Below are 12,464 nucleotides of genomic sequence, written 5' to 3' on the forward strand. Positions count from 1 at the left end.
AAGACTTAATAACAAAATTGGCAGTTCATATTTCCTGATGAAATCCTAAGGAAATTTGGCCAAATTGGCTTGAGAGGTGACGGGCAAATTATGAGAAGAGCTGCCCCAGAGGTTCACAGGGCTTGTTAGGACTATTTCCCATGGGTTATTTTTCCTGCATTGTGCCAGCCATTGTTCCTGATGAATGGGATTGGGGTTCCCTCACCAGAAGGAAAAATTAGGCTTGAATTTCCCCAGGAAGGGGTCTAGAGTCAGAGACACCAAGGTGGCGACAGCAAAGGCAAGCGTGGAGTGGCCACTGTGTGCCAGGTCCTAGGCTGCCAGGTGTACCCGTTGTCTTAGGGGTTGGGAGTGCCAGCCTATGTCCTGGTCCCTAACCCAACACTGGCTTGCCCAGTGAACTCAAGTCAGTCCTCTGCCTTCTTTGGGCCCAAATTCACCTGGAAACTGCAGATGCCTCTAAGTTCTTTTTGTTTTTATTTTATTTTATTTATTTATTTATTTTTTTTGAGATGATGGAGCCTCACTCTTATTGCCCAGGCTGGAGGGCAGTGGCACCATCTCAGCTCACTGCAACCTCTGCTTCCCAGGTTCAAGTGATTCTCCTGCCTCAGCCTCCCCAGTAGCTGGGATTACAGGTACCCGCCACCACGCTTGGCTAATTTTTGTATTTTTAGTAAAGACAGGGTTTCGCCCATGTTGACCATGCTGGTCTCAAACTCCTGACCTCAGGTGATTTGCCTGTCTTGGACTCCCAAAATGCTGGGATTATAGGCGTGAGCCACTGTGTCTGGTCAGGTGCCTCTAAGTTCTAAGGATGCCATGAAGAGCTTACGGCTTTGAGACTGGAGGTGAGAGACAAGAGGCGTCACAAATGCAGCAGGAGGTGGAGCACACCAAAGCCCAGTGTTCACATGGGAGTCGCCTGCAGTTTCACAGAGGGATGCGCCCGCACTAAATCCTATGCGGGCTGGGGAGACAGCCTCAGACACATTGAGAGAGGAATGTCTTATTGAGAAAGAACTATCAATATTGCTTTTTGAGACAGGGCTATACAGGGCTTTGTTGCTTATCCCTAGGGCCTGGCACAGAACTGGCAACCTGCAGTGCTCAGAGGTTTTTGGATGGATGGCTGAATGGAAGGATGGATCATCCATAGCAGTGATCACTTAGAATCCAGGGAGTAGTTAGCAGGCCCCATACCTGCCGTCAGGCAACTCACCATCTTGTGGAAGACATCAGGCCCAAAAGAGGCTTTGAGAGCCAGGGGTTCAGAAACCCTCCTGGCTGTTTTATGCATGTCATGGCACACAACATGGCAGTTAGGGAGGACTTCCTGGAGGAAGGAGGTCCTAGGTCAGCCTAGGAGAGAAGAGGGATTAAAGATGATGTGGCCTTTTTCAGGTGGGGCAGTAAGCCACACTCTGGGTGATGGTGGACTTTGACCCCATAGGGTCCCTGGGACCTAGGTGAACTAGGTCCTGGGGGAGAGTGTGGCCATCCATTGAACCTTGCCTAGAGTGGCACCTTTTCATGTCCCAGTTCCTGCAGTCCTCCAATCCCTGCCACCTGGGACAATTCCTCCAAGCATTCCCTCCCCAGGACACTGGCTCTCCCTGTCTGCCCCCTCTCCTAGAATAGACTACCTCCCAGTATGTGACCCACTGCCTTGCATGGGGCTTCAAGACTTTCTTGGCTCAGTGCCCCAAGGAAAGCTCACCGTCTTATTCCATATTCACCCCTCTCCAGCCCAGGACAACCATAGTAGGGGAAGGAGCAACAGGATGTGGTGGGCAGGATAAATTTGACGAGGACCTATACCAGATCCTGTAGTCACTGCTTACCACACCTCTAACCAGGCCTCCCTCCTGCCCAAATGGATTCTCACTTCTTGGGATCATGGCACCTTCATCTGTGCCCTTGCTGAATACTAACATGGGCCAAGCATACTGTGGCACTTAATAAATGCTTTCTGCCCAGGGGATAGGGCTGTTGCATAATGGTTCACTGTGTGGGGGTTGGGAGTGGGGACGGACGGGTTTCCAGTTCATTTGTTAGCTGGGCATTCTGCAGTCAGAGGCGTCTTTGTCTTTTTTATTTTATTTATTTTTTTTTTTGAGACGGAGTCTCACTCTGTCGCCCAGGCTGGAGTGCAGTGGCCGGATCTCAGCTCACTGCAAGCTCCGCCTCCCGGGTTTACGCCATTCTCCTGCCTCAGCCTCCCGAGTAGCTGGGACTACAGGCGCCCGCCACCTTGCCCGGCTAGTTTTTTGCATTTTTTAGTAGAGACGGGGTTTCACCGTGTTAGCCAGGATGGTCTCGATCCCCTGACCTCGTGATCCGCCCGTCTCGGCCTCCCAAAGTGCTGGGATTACTCGGCCTCCCACCGTGCCCGGCCGCGTCTTTGTCTTTTTAAGGCCCATCCCTGGTCTCTCCCTAATCCAGGAAGCCTCCCTGCCTCCCCAGGTCCACAGAGATCCTTTTTCCTTTCAGGAACCTCATTGCCTTTAGAATTGAAGCCACCATCATATCCTGAGCTGTTGGCCTCTGTTTCCTGTGAGTGAGTCTCCTGTCCCTCTGCTGCTGTGTCTTTGTTTTCTGTTGGTCAAGAGCTGAGCTTGAAACTCACAGCCTGGGTGTGAACTCAGCTTCTCCACTTACTCAGTGTGAGCAGGACCTTGAGCAAGCCACCTCCTTCTTGGAGCCTTCTTTTTCTCATCTGTTGAGTGGGGGTAAGAGTGATACTTGTCTCAAATAGCTGGGAAGATGGGATGAGTTCCTGCTTGTAGAGTACTTAGCCCAATGTCTAGGGCAGAGTAGATACTTGCTGAGTGGTGACTGTTGTCACTTATTATTATTGTTCCCAGGCAGCAGGGCTGAGCTCAGAAGCAGGCCTGTTATGGTGCTTAGCATCTGTTGCCTGAGCAAGCAGCTGCCTTTGCAATCCTGCAATCTTGCAAGGGTCATGGGTGGAGAGTGGGGACCAGGGTGGGAAGGCACCAGGAATCTTGCTTTCTGAGGCCAGGCTGAGGCTGCCAGGACGTTCAGCCTGAGTGGTGACTCCTCTTGCCAAGAGATGGCCATCTCCAGATGTCTGCAGGCCGGAGGAGCCGGCTGGCCATGTGGGGGCCTGGGGGCAGAGACAGGACTAATGGGAGGAAATTACACAGAGAGATTTCATCTCGGCTTGAGGAAGCACGTCTAGCAGTCAGAGCTGGCCAGCCATGGCCCGCCCGGGCTGCAGCAGAGGCAGTGAGCTCCCTGTCACCAGAGGTGTGTGAGCAGAGGCTGGGGGCTCTCTAGGGAGGGAAGTTGCAGAGGGGCTGTCTGCCCTCCTCGCCCCTCTGAGGCTGTGGGCAGTCCCTTCTACTTCCTGTGTGGCTCTGCCCATCGCTTGGCCCAGTTGAGCCTACTGCAGGCAGCTGACCAGCTGCAGGCTCTGAGGTGAGTGTGAGGGCAAAGGTTTGGACACCTCTGGCTCCAAACTGGGGCAGGAGGTTGGAGCAGGGGTGGTCACTGTAAGAGTCTGATCTCAGGGGGGCCTCATACCGACAACATCACCTTCTTTTTGGAGAGGCAGCCTAGTGTAGTGTCAGTAGGCCTTCTGGGGCCAGGGAGGACAGAGACCGGAGGGAGGGATTATTCTTAAGCCAGATGCCCCTCACGGGCTTCAACTTTTTCTAAAACCAGGAACTGGAAGGAGAAGGATGGGAAGAAACAGAAGAGAAGAGAGCCTGGGTTTCCATTTTGTTCCCACCACTTGGTAGCTCTGTGGCTTTGGCAGGTCACCCTTTTTTTGTTTGTAAGTCACTTACCCTATTTGTCACTTACCCTCTTCGGTATCATCTGTAAGATAGGATGACGGGCCGGGCGCGGTGGCTCACGCCTATAATCCCAGCACTTTGGGAGGCCGAGGTGAGTGGATCACGAGGTCGGGAGTTCGAGACCAGCCTGGCCAACATGGTGAAACTCCGTCTCTACTAAAAATACAAAAATTAGCTGGGCGTGGAGGCATACGCCTGTAGTCCCAGCTGCTCGGGAGGCTGAGGCAGGAGAATTGCTTGAACCCAGGAGGCAGAGGTTGCAGTGAGCCGAGATCACGCCGTTGCACTCCAGCCTGGGTGACAGGACGAGACTCTGTCTCAAAAAAAAAAAAGATAGGATGACAACACTGCCTGTCTCACTGGATTCTTGTGAGGATTAAACTGGTTACTGTTTTTAACGTACTTGGAAGAGTTTGTGGTCCTGTGTTTGTTAAATGTATACAAATTAACTGCCCAGCTCACCTATGCCTAGTATTATGCAAGGGGCTTCACATCAGTTACCTTGTTTGGTCTTTACCACATCCTCATGAGCTTAGAATGACTATTATTAGGGAAAGTGGACCCAAGAAGGTCAAGTTCCTTGCCCGAGGTCACACAGCTGGTAAAAGGCAGAGCGAAGGTTGAAACTCAGGATGGTCTGTCTCCAGAACCGGGGCTCTCCACCACTCAGCTCTGCCTATTCCAGGGCTGCAGCCTCTCTACGGAGGTGAAGCGTCTACTGGATCACTTTTGACCAACAGCGCATCAGCCGGCAGAGGGATGAGGGGTGAACCAAGAAGGGCCCCTTCCCCCTCAGGCCGGAGAGATTCCTCTGACTAATTTACTGGGTGACTCCGATGGCAAACTGCAGCCCTGTTCCCTCCAGCTGAGTAAGCTCCGTTGTGGGGTTCTAGAGAGAGGGGGTTTCTGGTGTGGGCAGCTCCCAAAGCCAGATCAGGGCTTGACTGTGTTTGCCTGGGTAGGGGCACTGCCAAGGGAGCAGGGCCACCCCAGATGGCCTCCAGGACCAAGGCACAGGAGCTGGGAGACCCGGGTCCCCGTGCAGCTTCCCTGGGTGTGGGTGGTGGCTGCAGCCTAGGGTGTTTTGCTCACTCTCATTTTCTGTTTTGTCCCAACAGGACTCCGCCGTCTTACTCATGATTGGGTCCCCTGGGCAGAGCCAGGGCCTGGCAGAGAGCAGATGTCCAGTAAATACCTCTCGGCCCTAAGAATGACTGGGAACACTCAGGCAGTGGGAACACCTTCCTGTGTGTTATCTCATCTCATCCTCACAGCAGCCCAGAGAGGTAGGTCTTTTAACCCCATTTTACAGACGTGGAAACTGCGGCTCAGAGAGCGGAAGTGACTCGCCTAGGTCATACAACTCAAACTTTTGGGCTCCAAAGTTTCGGGGCTCCAAACTGACTCTAGTTCTGCAACCTACAGAGAGCTCGCCCTGTTCCTTTTGTGAGGATGGTGGTGAACGGCAGGAACCCCAAGTTATTGGAGGCCTCCCCTGGCCTCATTTAACACAGAGGAGCTCCTAGGAGATCACTGGGGTTGGTGTAATCAGCCAGCAGGGGGACAGAGCCTGGGGCTGCAGGGCTTCTGGCGGAGGCGGGGCATCTCAGGGTCGCTGATGGTCATCCATTCACGGAGCGAGTTATTTCCCAGCCTCTGCTGGGTGCCAGGGCTAGACAGGGCCATGCTCTCAGGAGCTCTCGGGAGGTAGGCTAGATGGGTCCAAGTCACTGTCCCAAGGTGGGGGCATCAGAGTGCTGCCTCACTTGCGGGGAATAGCATGCTGTTTATGGGAGACAGCATCAAGGAACCGCTTGGGACCCCTGCCCCCATGCCTGCAGACTTCAGAGCTGTCTGGGATCGGGCGTGGCAGGGCAGCTCCTCCGAGTGCATCCGTTGTGAGTGGTGAAAGTATATCTCCTCGCTTTGGGGTCACTGGTGGGCCCCTGCGGTTTTCCTTGTCAGTTTTGCTGTTTTTAGTCTTTGTTCACTGCTCTGTTATTACCGACATCTTAAAGGGTTTCCCCGTCGTGGTCAAGTTGGTCTTTTGTTTTTAGAATTTTAGAATTTCTCTCCCTTTCTCCTCTTTCTCCTCCTGGTCCATGGTTTTGTAAAAAGCTGAAGCAGGAGGTAGGTGGGGGCGGGGGGTTAAAAGCAATCCCACCCTGCATCCCTTGCCTCCCTGTCCCTATCCCCAACAGGCCCGAGGGGCCCCCAGGGTGGACCTAGCTCGGAGGGCAGCATCTTGGGGAGAGGGCACCCTTATAAACTGGAGATTCTTGTTCATGTTCTATGTGGAGCTTTGGTGCCTCTCGCCCTGCATGTACAAGACCCTTTGTGCGGTGATCCATCCATTCTCCTTCCCTCCAGGATTCTCAACCCACTCAGGGATGCACGCCCACTGTGGGCAGCTGCCAGCACCTCTGCACCCGTTGACTGTAAGCAAGTCACCTCCCTTCTTGGGGCTTGTAGTGGCCTGGGAAAATTGGCATATTGGCAGAAACAGATGAGGGATGAGGGGAAGGGCTTTCATGGGGCCTCTCTCCTCATCCCTGATTCATTGTGGGACTGGTTCTGTGGCCAAAAACTCCCCTTCTGAAATTCACAGCCCCTTGGTTGGGGCGGGGGTTTCCTCAGTTGCAGCAGGCTGGGCCCTAGTGACGTAACTTGCCCGTTGTGGTGGATTTCGGGACCCAGGCCAGGACTCACAGTGGGCCGGGAGGGTCCCTCCAATCTACCCCTGGGGCTGGTGTCTGGTGCCTGGTTCTGAGAAGGTGGGAACTGAGGAGCTGAGGAAGCCCCAGGCCCTCAGAGATGAGCCTGCCTTTCTACCTCTACCTAGGAGCTGAGCAGTGCTCCTAGTGCCTCTTGCTCAGCCCTGCTCCTAGGACCTCAAACTGGGGAGGGACAGAAGTCCCAAGGCTTTTTGCCTCGGCTCCTCCTGCTACAAGATAGTGTGGTATTCTGGCCTGTGCCTGAACTACTCACGCTTGTGTGGTGGCGCGCTGGTAAACATTTCGTTTTATGTTTGAGGATGAGATTCAAATCTGCAGGGGGGAAGCACTTAAAAACAACCCTTTAGCTGCTGGGACTTATACCTGAGACAAGCTCACAGTTTGTCTGCATTTTCAAGCGTGAGAAATGCTGTCTGGGTCTTTCCTTTGCGCCCACAGAAAGTCTCGAAGTACTCAGGGCACCAGCTCGAAGGCTGGTGGGGAGCTGAACTATGAGGCTCGTGCAGATGGGAGTAGACCTCTCTTGCCACAGCAGGTGCCAGAGCATCCAGAGAACCAAAGGTGTCAGTTGGTGTGAAGTTAAAAAATGACACCAGGCCAGGCGCGGTGGTTCATGCCTGTAATCCCAGCACTTTGGGAGGCTGAGGCTGGCGGATCACAAGGTCAGGAGATCGAGACCATCCTGGCTAACACGGTGAAACCCCGTCTCCACTAAAAAATACAAAAAAATTAGCCGGGTGTGGTGGTGGGCGCCTGTAGTCCCAGCTACTCGGGATGCTGAGGCAGGAGAATGGCATGAACCTGGGAGGCACAGCTTGCAGTGAACCAAGATCATGCCACTGCACTCCAGCCTGGACAACAGAGCGAGACTCCATCTCAAAAAAAAAAAAAAAGAATGACACCAGCCTGGCACAGTGGCTTATGCTTGTAATACCAGCACTTTGGGAGGCTGAGGTGGGCGGATCACTTTGAGCCCAGGAGTTTGAGACCAGCCTGGGCAACATGACAAAACCCCATCTCTACAAAAAATACAAAAGTTAGCCAGGCATGGTGGTACATGCCTGTAGTCCCAGCTACTCGGGAGGCTGAGGTGGGAGGATGGCTTGAGCCTGGGAGGTGGAGGCTACAGTTAGCTGAGATTGCACCACTGCACTCCAGCCTGGATGACAGAGCCAGACCCTGTTTCAAATCAATCAATCAATCAATAAAAGAATCCTACCGTCTGGACAGGGCGTGGGGTCATGATGTGCCCGGAATAGCAGAGACTCTGAGCTGAGCCTGCCCTCAGAGGGGAGGGAGGACAGTGAGGGCTCCTGCGGGAGGGGCAGAGGCCTTGGGAGCAGAGGCTGGGATATGGTCCTCTCTGTCCCACCTTTCCTGGAACCAGCCTTGAGCATCAAAGAAAGAGACTCTAACAACTCCCTGAGAACTCAGGGAGACTCAAGAGAACACTAGGACCTCCAGACAAGCACCCAGGGGAAACTGAAGCCCAGAGGCAGGGACCCTCCTCGGCCCCATAGCCCAAACTCAGGAAATCTTGAAACATACAGCAAAGTAAAACAAGCCAGAAAATCCAGAACACCCATGTCATGAATTGACCGTGAGTTGCTTTTGTAATTAAAAATATATACATATTTAATGTTTTTATTTTATTTTTTTTTTTGAGACAGAGTTTCACTTTTGTTGCCCAAGCTAGAATGCAATGGCATGATCTCGGCTCACTGCAACCTTCACCTCCCGGGTTCAAGCGATTCTCCTGCCTCAGCCTCCCAGGTAGCTGGGATTACAGGCATGCGCCACCACACTCGGCTAATTTTGTATTTTTAGTAGACACGGGGTTTCTCCACGTTGGTCAGGCTGGTCTCGAACTCCCGATCTCAGGTGATCCGCCTGCCTCGGCCTCCCAAAGTGCTGGGATTACAGGTGTGAGCTGCCGCGCCAAGCCTAATATTATTTTTATTTTTATTTTTTTTGAAACGGAGTCTCGCTCTGTCGCCCAGGCTGGAGTGCAGTGGCCGGATCTCAGCTCACTGCAAGCTCCGCCCCCTGGGTTTACGCCATTCTCCTGCCTCAGCCTCCCGAGTAGCTGGGACTACAGTCGCCCGCCACCTTGCCCGGCTAGTTTTTTGTATTTTTTAGTAGAGGCGGGGTTTCACCGTGTTAGCCAGGATGGTCTCGATCTCCTGACCTCGTGATCCGCCCGTCTCGGCCCCCCAAAGTGCTGGGATTACAGGCTTGAGCCACCGCGCCCGGCCAATATTATTTTTAAAATACAGGTGGAAATAAAATCTTTGGGGTAGGGGGTCCGCGGGGGGAGCTGGGGAGTCTGCTCCATTCACACCACCAGTGCACCCACTGCCCTGGCCCCGGATTACCCGGTGGGGTGGCCGGTTCCGCAGCCTCCTCCCTTCTCAGCCCAGGGGAGGCCTGGAGTCCCCAGTAGAGTGGCGGGGGCTGCTCACAGACTCCCCCTGGTGGCTGGATTTGGAAGGGGTCGTGCCTCTGAACTGCAAGAGTGGGAAGTAACCAGGGTGATGTTTGGACCCCGGGACCCTCAAAAGGAAACCGCTCCCCCGTGCCTACCTACCGTCACAGCTGCTGCCGCTGAATAGTGGAGGATGGGCACGCAGTCTCGTTCTAGTCACCAGGGAGCTGCGACAGCGTTCTCGCCTGGGCTCCGAAGTTGGCCTGGTTGCCAGCATATCGGTTCCCATGACTCCTAGAAGGGTGTCTCTTGGAATGAAGTTGCTAACACGGGGCCTAATGGGAGGGCCAGGCTGCATCTGAGCCCTGGCAGCTGCTCAGCAGTTCTGAGACTCCTGCTGGAGCCCTACCTCAGTGTGACACACAGCTGGCGAGGACCCCAGTGAGGGATGGCACAAGGTGTCCCTGAGAGTGATGCAGCGGTCAGGAGTCTCGACCCTACTGTGGCTCAGCTACTCAGGCTGGTAGGACAATAGCAATAACAATGGTGACAGGAACAACGTTAACTCACATTTATGGAATACCTCCTGTGCCGACACTGGTGAAGCTCACAACAGCTCACAGTCCAGGACTCTTTGTTTTTTTTTGAGACAGAGGAGTCTCAAATTGCACGCCCAGGCTGAAGTGCAATGGTGGATCTCGGCTCACTGCAACCTCAGCCTCCCGAGTAGCTGGGACCACAGGCATGCACCACCACGCCCAGCTAATTTTTTTGTAGTTTTAATAGACATGGAGTTTCACCATGTTGGCCAGGCTGGTCTTGAACTACTGATCTCGGGTGATCCGCCTGCCTCGGCCTCCCAAAGTGCTGGGATTATAGGCGTGAGCCACCGCGCCCTGCCAATCCTGTGTTTCTTAATTAACAGCATCATCTTCCAGGTGAGAGAATTAGGGGCTTGGAGGAAGGAAGTGCCCGAGGTCAGGCCCCTGGAAACTGAGAGGAGCAGGACTTGAAGCCATGCTGGTCCCTTGAGGGTGGCAGAAAATCCAGACATGTGTCAGGAGCTGAACGTGGCCTTTGACAAGGACTTCGGGGCATCCTGCCTTCACAGAGAATGTCTGGTTTCTGTTGGGATCACTCCTTGCAAGCAACAGAAATCAGCTCTGGTGGTCTTGCAGAATAGTTTGCTACATGTGTATGGGTAGCTCAGAGAATGGATCAGAAGGAGGAAGCCAGGCCAAGAAAAATATGAGCATGGAGCCCTGGAGCCTGCAAGGCAGCAACTACTCCCAGGTCCAGTTCCAGCTCTGCCCCCGGGATGAATCCATTTCTGCCTCTTTCTCTGCTTAGATGTAATTTCTGAGCCCAAGAACCCAGAGAGAAAGTCAAGGGGCCTGGCTGAGGTGCCATGGCCCCTGCCCATCCTGGATGGGAGGCACAGCACTTTCTTGGAGGGTTCTAGAGTGCTGGGGCATGGCCAGGGCTTTTTAAAGGAGTGAAACAGAGAGGGAGCTGGAGGGGATTCCCCGATGGAGTCTCAGCCGGCACTGGTTTTTCACACTGTAATTCTGCTTCTGGTCCTTGGTGTGAGTCACATGTGAAAGTACCTTGTTTTGCTAGGCTTGTGTCTGCAGCTGCCACCCCCTTCACAGGAGCTGCTATCTCTAGGCAGGAGGCCGCAGGCTGGCTCCCAGGCTGCAGGGAGCTGAGATCCAGATCACAGGCAGGACCCCCTGTCACAGGGTGCTGCAGCTGTGGGAGTAAAGTACTAGAGACTGTAATCTTGGAGCTAAGCACGGGGGAATTTTCCATTCTTTATATCGTATGTAAATCAAATGTAAATGTATGTAAATGAGGGGGATACTCTCAAAGCTTAGTGGCTGGGTAAGATTTGAAAGGAAGGTAGTTCTGGCTGGTTGTGCCTCCTCTGCCCTAAAAATATTTAACCCCAGCTTGCTTTCAGGGAGAGCCCTGACTCCTGGAGACCAGCCCAGGCCACTGCTAGAGTCTATACTCCTGGCACTTAGTACTCCGTGAGGGGCCTCCACTTCTTGTGAGAAGGAGGTAGGGCATCAAGCTAGATTAACAAATAAAAAGCATCCTGCTGCTTCTGTTTTCGCTGCCTGTGCCTATGCACACAAGGCTGGGCTCACAGGGCATGTTTGGATTGACCCCACACCAGCCAAGGGGCCAGGCTGTACCAGCGAGGCCTGGGGAATGTGGGACAGACCCCTTCCCACTCTGCCTCAACCCTGGGCCTGGACAATGGATTCTGGGGAGATAAAGAAGGTAGTTGGGGCCAGATATGGTGGTTCACACCCACAATCCCAGCACTTTGGGAGGCTGAGATTGGAGGATCACTTGAGCCCAGGAGTTTGAGACCAGCCTGGGCAACTTAGGGAGGCCCTGTCTCCACAAAAAATAAAAACAAAATTAGCTGGGATGATGGCATGCGCCTGTAGTCCCAGCTACTTGGGAGGCTGAGCTGGGAGGATTGCTTAAGCCAAAGAGGTCAAGGCTGCTGCATGTTGTGATTGCGCCAGTGCCCTCCAGACTGGGTGACAGAGCAGCCTGCACAGGTAGGGGGCTAAGGCCACCGTGACCAGGGCCCACGCAGCTCCTACTCTTAACCTGAGGGGCTCTCCCAGAGGGCTGAGTCACTTGGGGAAGAAGCAAAGTGCAAAGGGTCCAAGTTCTAGTCCACAATGGGTAGGAAAACAAACAAGCTCAGCTGCACCAGATTCAAAGTCATGTTTGAAGGCCTGTAATTTCGAAGGCCGAACCTGTTCAGGAGAAGTGGGCAAGCCAGGCTGGACTCCAGGCTCCGATCCTGAAGAAGCAATGAACAGGGAGACCAGGTGCCACAGGGGCTGCACAAATAATGGGTAAAATCCTGACACAGAGGAGAAATGGAGACCCATAGAGACCCTGCAGGAGAGAAAGAAGGCAGGCAGAGAGGTGGACAGGCAAGAAAGGCAGAACTCATCGAAACTTACCAGCTCACAGCCTGTGTACTTCAGGTCCAGCACAGCCTCTTAGAAGTAGGGCTTTGGGTGGACTGCGATTTAGGCCATCAGAAAAAGCCAGCATCTGGTTGGGTCTGGCTGGGGGAGGGTGGCTCCGGCTTACCCTCTGTCGATACAGAATTGCCCCTCAATGGGACCAGCCTTTTACATTCCCAGAAAGCCCCTCTGCTTCTCAGGGCCCTAAATGTGCTGTTTGGGGATGCTAGAGGAGGCTAGAGCCTATGGGGTCCCTCTCATCCCCTTCTTTTCCACTTCCTCCTCTGGCTCATGCTCCTTATCTGACCAGCCTGGCATAGTCTGGCACAGCTGCAGAGGGTCAGGGCATCACGTCTGCGGAGTCATGTTGAACATGCTGCACGGCCTCCCGGAGGTGGACTTTCTCACTTCTCTCAACCACCTTCTTTTTTAACTTTTACTTTTTGAGACAGGATCTTGCTCTGTCACCCAGAAGATG

The 12,464-nt window shown here is 53.7% G+C and overlaps 1 long non-coding RNA gene across 2 annotated transcripts in view; it reads left to right on the forward strand.

Moving 5' to 3' along the window:
* Positions 1–4,095: 4,095 nt before the first annotated feature.
* The window catches only part of LOC105467146 (uncharacterized), a 35,163-nt gene continuing 26,794 nt past the window's right edge, over positions 4,096–12,464 (forward strand). Inside the window, exons 1-2 of one of the 2 annotated variants that reach the window (XR_011624677.1) lie at positions 4,096–4,693; positions 4,943–5,110. This is a non-coding gene — a long non-coding RNA (uncharacterized lncRNA). Of the gene's footprint in view, positions 5,111–12,464 lie in introns of both variants that reach the window. The other variant, XR_003014782.2, reaches the window with a different exon arrangement.

This window comes from Macaca nemestrina, chromosome 6 (assembly GCF_043159975.1).
Source record: "Macaca nemestrina isolate mMacNem1 chromosome 6, mMacNem.hap1, whole genome shotgun sequence".
Classification (NCBI taxonomy): domain Eukaryota; kingdom Metazoa; phylum Chordata; class Mammalia; order Primates; family Cercopithecidae; genus Macaca; species Macaca nemestrina.